The sequence below is a fragment of the Amphiura filiformis genome, chromosome 14, assembly GCF_039555335.1.
Source record: "Amphiura filiformis chromosome 14, Afil_fr2py, whole genome shotgun sequence".
In the NCBI taxonomy this organism is placed as follows: domain Eukaryota; kingdom Metazoa; phylum Echinodermata; class Ophiuroidea; order Amphilepidida; family Amphiuridae; genus Amphiura; species Amphiura filiformis.
The window spans coordinates 44,010,302-44,020,370 of record NC_092641.1 but is presented as its reverse complement, the minus strand read 5'-3'; positions in this window follow the sequence as shown (position 1 = coordinate 44,020,370).

Below are 10,069 nucleotides of genomic sequence, written 5' to 3'. Positions count from 1 at the left end.
GGCCTGTGTTTATTTTTAAAACCATTAAGTTTACAGAGAAGATTCAGTAGTAGGCCTAACATTTCTGCACGATAGGCCTAAATATATTTGGGCCTATTTTTTCGAATCGTCAAATAATCTTGCGATACTAATTCCCTGACAAATTGTACTGAATCGACAAATAACTACCAGTGTTATGACATGGATTTCAACCTAAATCATTTCTTAAAAGATCACAATTGTCAAATGGTTTTGATTTCATGTTTCTGTTATAATGTAATTTTGTCATTTTGTGACACACATAAACAAAACAAAATCGGCAATCTATCAGATATTTTGCATTATCAGTCGATTATAAGGCGAGTCGGATGTCAGGAGCCATATCATTCCAGTTTTAGCCATTTAACTTAAAAACTGTACTTCTTAACATTAATACATTGATCTTATAGGAAATGAGGCAAAAAGCTAATAATCGTATACACTTCCGGGTCTTGCGGTTCTTGACAACTCAATTTTAGAGTTTTGACCAACTGAATTTAATCCTTTATAGAACCCATATCATTCCTCTTGTGTGTCAGCTTATTTGTGTCAATATTTGAGTGCAAACGCTGATAAGCATCCCCTCTGACCGGCCTTAATAATGCACGGTACCCTCAACCAGGGTGGAATCACTCCCTTGTGGTGTACTGATGAGTGCCTGCCTTTGTGGTGTAGGTCTACATTTTATTATTTCTGGAATAGCCATACAAATGGTCCCGTAGGTCAGGAAAATGTTTACTCTGCCATAAACCCGAGTAGATTGGTTTCATGAAATTGACTAACCAATTAAAATATTTCTTATATTTTATTTTACATATTCCGGAGACGGAGTTTGGACTTAGGCCGTACGGAGACTCTTTCACCAGCGACGGAGATTAAGCACCAGTGAGTTGTAGACCCATGATGACTACGAAACACTATTGCCGGAATCAAGTAGGCCATACACCAAGCTATAAGCATGATAAGTGGAGGTGGATTCACCACGTGGTAAGAAACGTATAGCGGGCCGGAAAACAATCACTGAATGACAACCAAGAACTGGAAAGTGGAGAAGAGGAAGGCAAAATGACGATGGCAAGATTTTACAAAAGATCATACAGGGCATCACATGGCAAGAAATGCACACGATACGCAATAATGGAACATTATTGAAAAAGGCTTCACACTACAGCGGATGAGCATACTAGAGATGTGGTGTGAAGACTAGAGTTGCACCAATGAATTTTGCTTAACGTATTCGAGGTAAGTTATCCAAACTTACACAATTGCATATTGATATAGGCCTACTTGATGATATTTTGTGCAACTGCTGTGAATAATGAAAATTCAACGTATCTTTATAAGTTAATAATATTTAAGCTATAATATTTAAGCCTGAAACACAATTATGTGTCAGCACGTCTTTGAAAAATAAGATAATTTTGCATAATTCAAGTTTGTGAGGACTGAAGTCTGTTGAACTACCTGGGGATCATCCATTTATCGGGAACTACCGATCTTCGATGATCAACCGGTGACCATGGTGATCAACTAATCGGGCTGAGTGATCCAGTTTGATTGTTCTAGCATTAAAAACCCTAAAAGTTTTCGAAATAATTGACTGTGAAATTTTATAATAACTTGCCTTCCCATTTAGAGCGTATGGTAAAGGATTGAACTAAACTGAGCTCAAAAAGAAACAAGGTCATACCTTAAAATCCTGTCCATCAAAATCAACCAAAATTCCACACATGCTTACTTCAATACTCTACTCTAGACACATGTCAGTAACCAAGCAGTTATCGAACTGACATAACAGCGAATTGCACTGACATGGACAGTGTCGTAGATTTCTTTTTACATTTGGGGGGTGGGATTGGAAAAAATTCTTGAAGTATAGTGAATCCAGCACCTTTTGGCGACAGAATAAGTTTATGTTACAAATGAAAAATGTTGCTGTTTTGAAGCTAAACTAATGAAATATGGAAAGTGGAACAAATGGGCGCGAAGCGCGCGAAAATGTGCACTTTTGAGGCTAAAATGGGCAAATATGAGGTTATTTTGGTCAGAAACCTATATTCAGGCGTCAACATTGGGGGATGATTGTATGAAGCAACCCCCTGGTAAATCCCCCCCCGGATCTACGCCTATGGACATGGAACAGCTTCCTGGACCACATTCACAGCCCAATAATTGGCACCCAGCAAAAGAAATCTGTGAGAATGAGTACAAAATCCTTGCACATGTGATAATTCCCAAAGAGTAAGTGGAATAGTGTGGAACAAGACCTGTTTCTTGAAGAAAGTGTGTGAAAAGAAAAAAGTAGCACCGTTTCATCATCTATGCCAGGATCTTGTATGCATTCTCCCAGATTTCCCGTGCTGGGTGCCAAATATTGGGCTGTGAAAGTGGTCCAGGAAGCTGTTCCATGTCAGTGCTTTTTGCTGTTGTGTCAGTTGGACAATTGCTTGGTTACCGATATGTGTCTTGGTAGAGTATTGAAGTAATCCTGGGTGTGATTTTGGTTCATTTTGATTGACAGGATTTTATGATATGACCTTGTGATTCACAAGTTGTGAAAAATTATAAGTTTCTTTTTGAGCTCAGTTTACAATGTATATCCGATCGCAAACAAATATGCCAATTTTACATTTGAAACCAATGGTGATATTTTCGGACATCAGTAGTATAGTGGTCCCCGTTACTTTAACCTTGATTAGGACTCGGACACATAAAGGTGGCGGCATTTTACCATAGGCTTTGAAAGTCTGTGATTTTACACATTAGCGTTTTAAACACATTAGGCATTTAGAAAATTGTTGTTATTATCTACATGCACTTTTTCAGAAAAAAGGTTTCATATTTTGAAACCTATTCTCATACACATCACATTTAGAAAATTGTTGTTATTATCTACATGTACTTTTTTCAGAAAAAAGGTTTCATATTTTGAAACCTATTCTCCTACACATCACAAATCCAAAATAAAATCAACAACCTACTTTTGGTTTTCAAGTTATCACACTTTGAATTTGTATCTAAACGCATCCCAAACACTTATACTCCGTCCTAAACAATCCAAATGATAGTATTTAGCTAAGCGACATGTTTAGATATTAAACATCAACCTGTATTATAATCTTAACACAAACACCATGTTTAGAATTGAAACTTACGTGTTCAATTATTCAAAACACTTTTATGTGTTTAAAAATTGTGTGTTAAAACTAGCAAAATAATGACCACCCTTTCTACGTTAATTTTGGTATAAATATGGGTCATTTTTGGACCTGATAATTGTTTTCAATTTGGCCAAAAATTGGGGTCTCTGGTATAAAAATTTTCTTCAAAATTGGTAAAAATTTGAGGCAACTTTCTGATTCGTGGAGGCAGGTCCCTACCCGAACCAAACTTGAGTATCCTCCGGGGGGACCTAACATTTGTTCCTATTTTCCGATTTTAAACCATAATAACTGGTGTCTGACATTGTGGGGCTTTTTTGACCAAAATTTAATTCATTTTGATACAGGCTCTGCTTGTATTCAAATTAAAAATTAAAAAAGTTAGAAAACCTGGAGGTAAGGAGATATGAAAAGAGTTTTACAACTTTTTTAAAAGTTGTACAACTTTTAAAAAGTTTTACAACTTGTAAAACGTTTTACAACTTGTAAAAAACTTGTAAAAAGTTTTATCACATTTAGTTTTCATATCATCAAATCAACTGCAAGTTAGTTTAACACGGAACATTAAAAAAACGTTAAAAAAAATCTTTATAACATTTGTTTTAAAGAACTGGTATACCAACGAAATTCACTGCTGACGACGGTTTTCCTGATTTGAGGCTGTACACGGAAACGATGGAATGACGCAGCTGCACATTGCTAAGGAGTCGACTGCCATACTCGTCGGTGGACACAGTTATGATTATGAATAAGATTTTGCTAAAGCCGTCTTAAAGTCTCATTCAGTGATCCCAGCGAAAGTATTATAAAAAAAAAATTATGTATGACAATGACAAATATAAAAAAATATAAATATGAATTTTGATGATTTTTACGATCGTTCGAATGAGCAAATCACTGAATGTGTCTTTAATTTAAAAATACGTCAAATGACACCAAGACTGGAACACCAGTTGAAGGTAGACATTTTTGGATGAAGTTTGTGAGCAATGTCGGCTTTGGTTGTTTTTTCAAAGTGAAATTGATCAAACGTTTCATAATGACTCAATGACTTTAGTCAAACTAAAACATGTTCCATAAAAGTTCATAGAAAGATGTATGTCTGTCACAGCTCAATGTCCCAGCAAATATAGGGTACCTGCAGGGAATATGGGACCATTAAGGACGTTTAGCTTATTTGCATAAAAACTAAAGAAGATATGCCCACAAGAGATTGTTATGATGAACAACCTGTCCTTTAAGATTAATAAAACAGGCAATGTTACCTTGTTTTTATGTTTGTTTGGACGCTATGACGTCAAAATGACGTCATCGTCAAGTGTCCCATATTACCTGCATGTGCAGGTAATATGGGACACTGTGTTATCTCTATGGTGAAAATCAAAATGTTCAGAAAATCACTCTTTTGTTCTAAAAATATTTTTGTTACATGATTTTGAATGTTAAATGCAAATTTCTACAAGAAAATTCAATTTTCTAAATAGTTTTGCTTTTCGCATTGACAATGCACACAATTTCCTATGTGTCCCATATTACCTGCACCCATTCAGTTGAAAATCAGAGAAAATAATCATTTATAAAAGGAAAGTGCCACTTGTCAGTGGCATTTTACCTGCTGATAAGCTTAACCCATCACCTAAAGATCATAAAAAATGACAAATGCCCCCTCAGTACCAGAGTTTTTGGATACACAATCATAAAATGTGACGTCATTGATTTTATATCAGGCCAAAAAACGACATAATTTTTTGGGCAATTTCACTCTTTATTTCCAAGAGTTTGATACACAGACTCCAAAACTGCATTTCTAGAAGCACAATTGATGTCTCTAAGCTACTTTTTGTTAAAATGAAAACAGGTGTCCCATATTACCTGCTGTCCCATATTACCTGCAGCTACCCTATACAAAAATGTTTTTAAAACGTTATAAACGTGTTATAAACGCGTTTTGGTTATGGTCAAAACGTTTTTAAAAAACGTTTTATATGAAAAAAACACTACCGTAAACGTTCGCCTAATGGCGCTTTTGGATTCTTAGAAATGTGAGAGCGCCATCCTTGTAAAATCTCAACAGCATTAAGGATACGTGTATGTTAAATTGAGCAACCTGGACATAATGCCTCAGAAAAAATATCGTGACATGACCCAATACTTAAGGTCACTAGGTTAGTTGCTAGAGCAGCAAATGTTTTTGGGTTTCTTCAGGTATTCTTTCTCAAACTGCCATTGGACTTAATTTGTAAATCGATTCATATGTTATACCTAACTCATTTTGGTAAATCTTTTTATAACATTGTAATTTCTTAATATTCTTTTAATATTCTTCAGTTCAAAATTACACCCTTCTATTGTCTGACCCGTTAGCTCAGTCGGTAGAGGGTGCGCCTTGAATTGTGAATGGTACTTGTTCGAATCTTGATTTCTGCCCCCACATTTATGTGAAGAAGGGTCAAGAAATGTTTTTGGATTTTGTCCCCATTTTACGAACGAATATTGCGATTTTTTTTAATTTAATTTTAATTTTCTTATTTTTTTTTTAGATAGGCACTGCGAACAAACGGCAACAAAAATCGCTGACAAAATTTGCTCCACCTGCTATCAATGCGTGATATATTCCACTACATTTAACAGTTAAATGACCTTTGAAAAATATAACGGCCTCAATGTTTCAAATTGTGTAACTACATTACTTTATTCATTTATGCATTATAAATTATCAGCTATTTTTTTCTATTCTTAAAAGGATCGAACCCAAGTAGATCAGACCATTGATCATACAGGTATAACTATCAGACCACGAAGTAGTTACGTAACTCCGTGATGGTATCGGAACCAAGCACTGTTTGTATGGCGATCATTACGATCACGCTATTTTGGTATGCCTTTTTTGTGTACTGATTGTTTCGATCGTGGTTCATTACTTAAGCGCGTGATCCCGTTACGTAACTTCGATACCGGGCTTCGATACTGAATAGTTGTTGAGTGCACATAGGTCTAATATGGAAAGCCATTGGGGTATTGTGTGCCTTCCAAAGCGCCTTATAACCATGTTCTCATTGTGTTGTGGAATCCTAGCCAGTATTCAATGATAGCTATAGAGGCCTTGCGTTTATAGATTGGCTCCAAACAAAGGATTTGAACCGGTTTCTTCCCCGTAATCATGGCGCAGTGCAGTCCATTCAATCAAATGTTGTCATCAACCTATTTGATCGTAGTGCATTTTGTTATGTGTGTGAGACGAACTGTCGCGGTAGATGCAATCATGCTTTTGTTGAATGCATTTGAGTAGTCCGCCTTATTTACGGGATGATACGTCATATGGACAGCCTCTATTCAGTTGGTCGTTGTATGATTTTGTTCGTTCACTCATTCAAATTTTATTTATATCATTTGAAGACTGAGCCTATTATGATACATCCTCCGTGGAACAGTTTCAAACAAATATAGCTAGGGATTATTGGGGCAGAGGTTATCTTTTGAATCCTCTTAGAGGGCTATCATTTTTTCGGAAGGGGGGTCCCAAATTTACAAAAAAGTCTGCGTCAATAAAATTGCGCGCCCCTATTTCGGCAACAAAAGTTTTATGATCCCAAACCCCAAAATTGTATTGAAATCAGTCTTTTGAATAAAATAACACACTTTCTGTGGTCATCGTGTGACTCCTACATTTTGGTCATAAAACATTTTATGACCCCTCCTATTATTCTTTCCAAGACTTTATGACCCCCTGTATATTTGGGACCCCCCTTTCGAATAAAATGATATACCTCTTATGACCACTGATGCATAGGCAAGGACACTCGCGCGAATTGAAAGACTTGTCGCACGCGACAGTTCGTCTCACACACATAACAAATGCCTATACAATCAAATAGGTTCATTACAACATTTGATTGAATGGATTGAGTTACTTTAAAATGAAACGATAAAAACAAAGAATCATGAAAAAAGACACATACAAGATAAAATAATAAAATTATATAAACAATGTTAAAGATAAAATCAAGAAAATAGAGAATAAAATTTCCTCAAATCAGAAAAAAAAATTGACAGACATCATAATCTGTCAGAAATTACTGCATGAGATTCGAACCATCAACCTTCTCCACAAGTTCTCTTTATCCTCGCACTATAGTCTAATGCTCTGCTCACTGGGCCACAACGTATCAGTTGAATGATTACCGCATTTATCATGAACAAGTTTGTTCGATCTTGTTCATAATTGTATGTGTCGATAGGTGTCAACCTTTAACTACACGTACCCTTAATGATCAGTGATAATAGTCGGCTTTTACAGGGATGGCGCTCTCTCATTTCCATGAACTCCTTAGCGCCATTAGGCGAACGTTTACGGTATACCAACATTTTAAAAATGTTGTCAAATGTTATTGCAAACTATTTTTGTCAAACATTTTTGCAAAATATTTTGTCAAAACGTATATTATTATGTAAGAATGTTTTGCATAATGTTCCCTGAATGTTATAAGAACGTTTTATACCATTTATTTAACTCGCCCTATCAGAATTTTCTGTAATTTGTGCTTGTTGGGGTGGTTGTAATATTTGGACAACACAACAACTTTTGGAGTTTATAAAATACCGTCCAGAATAAGCCCAATCGCCATTCTAACTTCCGGTTTTTGAGAGCAGTTTTGGGATACATTGACCTCTGACATATCGGGAAAATTGACGTAATTATTATTAATTTTCTTATTATTGTCGTAATGTTGATCATTAAAAATACTAAATAATTAATTTATAAAATATTAATATTTTTTATATTCGTTTTAATTATTGTAAAACATTTTAGATTATATTTTGTACGTACAAAAATGCAATATTTCTGAATTCTCTGAAAGGTCAAAGGACAAAGTGTCCCAAAACTGCAAAAACTGCAAACTTCCAATGCCGATTTGGCTTATTACAGATCAAATATAATTTTTTTTTAAACTGAACTCCGCCGCTGCGGGCGTGCGTGGTCATTTTGGGGTAGCTGAAATCCCATTTTACATTTCCTAATCGTAACCATAGCTTGCACTAAATGTCTAGGCTAGCCGACATATAACCTTTAACCTTTAACCTTAACCTTAACGAAACCCTAACCCTAAACCTTAACACTAACCCCCACTAACCTTGTAAAACTGTAATCGCTGTTTTTACAGTGTTTTAAATGTTATTAAAATGTTTTATGCCTTTTAAACGTTTTCTGTAAAACGTAACGTTGTTTGACTGGACGACGTCACGGAACAGTCGCGCGCAGCAATTTTTTTGGTCGTTTTGTGTCAAGCCTATTATTTAGCTAGCCCCAGCAAACAAAACGTTTTACAGAAAACGTTTAAATGTCGGATTATATAAAAGGGCATAAAATATCTTTTAAATGCTGTATTGTCATGATTGTGTTTTTGTCATAAATTTTTTTAACACCCAACATTGTAATATATTATATTTTGTTTTAACGTTTTGAAGAAGCAACACACACGTTTATATAAGGTTTTAAAATGTTTGTGCTTGCCGAGGCCTCAACTGCATTTTACTCTATCTATCTTGCACTGAATGCCTAGCTGACACTATGTAGAACCCTTAACTCTAACCCATAACCCAAATAACTTAACCACAATACATGTAGCACGACTAATAGGCCTATATCCACAAAAACCTAACACCACTGAATGGTTTTGCATCCAACTTGATGTATTTTTGTTAACCCATTCCACGCGCACACGACCAACATCAGACATTACACATCTTCATTATAACACTGTGCAATATAGGCAGTGGCGGCGCCAGGAATTTTTTTCGGGGGGCATGGGGGGGCAAAGTGAATTTCAGAGGGGGGGGGGGGGCGAAATTGGCAAATATTGGGCAAAATTGCAGCAAAAAGCGGAAATTTACGTGATTTTGGGGTTTTTGCCTCAAAAGTGGCGGGGGGCGGGCAAGAAAATATTTGCCCCCCTTGCCCCCCCGTAGTTATAGGCTATATTTTTTTACCTGTCATTCTTGTTTTGCACACTGATTTGTAATGTTGGTTTGTATTTTTATTATGCACTGCAAAAGCAGAAGAGCAGAGCAACACTATGGTTTGTACATAAATGTATAGGCCTAGGGATGTTAATTTATAGGCCTAAACACGTAAAAATATAAAGATGTTTGTTTTTTAACACAAGATAGTGTTAAAAGTGTGCTCTTTAACACTATCTTGTGCATATTCCACGTTAGTTGCATTGTTCTTCTCAAAGTGTGTTTTAAAGCACTCCATTTCTGTGTGATTTTTCAGTTCTAGTCTCTTGCACTGATTTCCAATTTTGCTTTTTATTTTTTATTTCACACATCTTTGTAACATGAACATCTTTTTAACCTTACATGTACATCTTTTTTTCTTTGCATTTTAAAACGTTGGATGAGTTGGCTCGTATTTTTATTCTGTGTATTTTGTAACGCGCATTGAGAACATGTTTGTAATGCGCTATAGGAGAAAAATTATTCTTATTTTTAAAGATGTTACATGTCTCGGAACTGATTAAACATTAATTTTAATCTTCATCAGCACGGCTAAGAGTGAAAATGAATCGATAATAAAAAATGTCTTAAGAAAATCTTATAATAAAATAATAAAACACATTTTATCAGTGCATGAGTAAACCACGCAATTCAGTCTTTGGAGACCAGCTTATGATGTATGAGAGTTGCGTGGTTTATATGACTCGAGTCTTTTATTGTCTTGAATGATCATGAGGTAATGAGGATAAATTTATATATGCATCAAATGAGGTCATCAATTCATTTTTCATTTTCATTAGATGACGTCATCAATTTGCATATCCATGAGATGACGTCAATATGTATATTCTTAAAATGATATGTATATTCTTAAAATGACGTCATCAATTTGC